A 1,837-nucleotide genomic window follows, 5' to 3' on the forward strand; every position below is an offset into this window, starting at 1 on the left:
GTTCCAACGCACAAGTGCACGATTTTGTTTTGATTCAATAAATATTGCATTATTGTTTGGTCGTTATAATAACGTTGGTATATTGCTTAACGTAAACACAATTTTGCGGTTTGATTTAAATAAATGTAATATTCAAACATACATTATAATAATGTAATCATAATAATAACGGTCAGATCATTGAATAAATTACAATTAAAGATTAAACAGTGTGTAGATACATCAAATTATAAACGATTAAATCGATGTATATCGAATATATTGGTTTACGTCACTCCGTTGATACACAGCGTTACAGCTTAAGTAATGAAGTTTCAACCGAAATTGACAACACAGATCGTGGCGTAGTAGGTTAGGCGTAGGTTCCCCAAACATAGGTTGCTAGGTAGGTCCGAGTTCAAACCCGTCATTTGCTCTTCCGGGCGGCGACTGCTCAGTGCATATGGATTAACACGGCCGCCCGTAATCACGAAATTTTTTGCATTTTTTTTTCAGGTTTTTTTCCAATAAAATTAATATATTATATACACTACAGGTTAGGTGTTAATATATTGTGTATCTATATGTTATTAATTTTATTATGAATTATAATTATTAATTACACATTCCTTAAAATGTCCATTGTTATATTATATAAATACATATTAAATTTGTTTGTATGATATATAGTTTGTATTTTTCGTAAATTATTTCGTGAGTTGAGTACGGTAAAGCACGATTGAGCATAACATAATAGAGCATAGAATATTTTATGCGATGTTTCCACATTCACGTGGCCGAAATTTTGTAATTTATTATTTTCACGTATTATTTTGATATATCAGACGCGAGCCGTGAGCTGAGCCCAGCTTTATCGACAATGTTACCGATTAATAAATTAGTTACGGAGGCTCCGTAACGGAGCATTAAAGTTAAAAATTGGAAGAAAATATAGAATAATAAATTAAGATACCATTCAAAAATTATAATAAAAATAATATCAGTGTTCGATCACCCATACTCTGTAGTATTCTTGACTTATAAACGATGGAGTTTTTAATTCATACTATGTTTTGATTTTATTATTTTCATAACTATTATTATTATTATTATTATTATTATTATTATTATTATCAAACAGATTTCTGATTTATAAAATGTGACTATTTCATAGACTATGAAAGAATATTAATTGATATGTTATATTTTGAATTATTATGATTATTTAAATAAATATTTTTGTATAATATTATAATACAGCTTAAAATGTAAAATGGCAACGTTGAAGAGTTTTTTATGCTCAATCGTGTAGGGTTTCTTTTACATTCCGATTTCCTTTGATACACCGACAATTTGGCTCAATCGTATCGCTATAAAGGTGTTTTATGCTCATTCGTGTCTCAGCTGTTGTGTGGTAGTGTTTTCACTTATAGCCGTCCGCCGTCGGGTCTGCAATCCACAGCAGGTGGATTGCCTACCTGATTGACTTTTGCACATTGTCTGGAAGTATTTGAAGTCGGATTAACTGTGTGTAGCCACTTGAAAGTTAATCGATTTTGACTTGAGATGACTGACTAGCTAGAGTGCTAGACACTTCAACACGGTTTTCGACATTACACTTTTTACACAAGAAAAACACTGGACATGTGACGGCTCATACCACTCTATCCGCTGTATAGGTGGATTGCTCATTTTGGTTTCGTGCAGGTTTTTGCATTTTTTTCACGTTTTTTTTTTCATATAAATATATATACGACACTATAGTTAAATGTTTTTATGTATTTTATTGGTTAATATATTATGTATCTATATGTTATTTATTTTATTAGGAATTATAATTGCACATTTCCCAAAATGT

The sequence above is a fragment of the Acyrthosiphon pisum genome, chromosome A2 (assembly GCF_005508785.2).
Source record: "Acyrthosiphon pisum isolate AL4f chromosome A2, pea_aphid_22Mar2018_4r6ur, whole genome shotgun sequence".
Lineage (NCBI taxonomy): Eukaryota > Metazoa > Arthropoda > Insecta > Hemiptera > Aphididae > Acyrthosiphon > Acyrthosiphon pisum.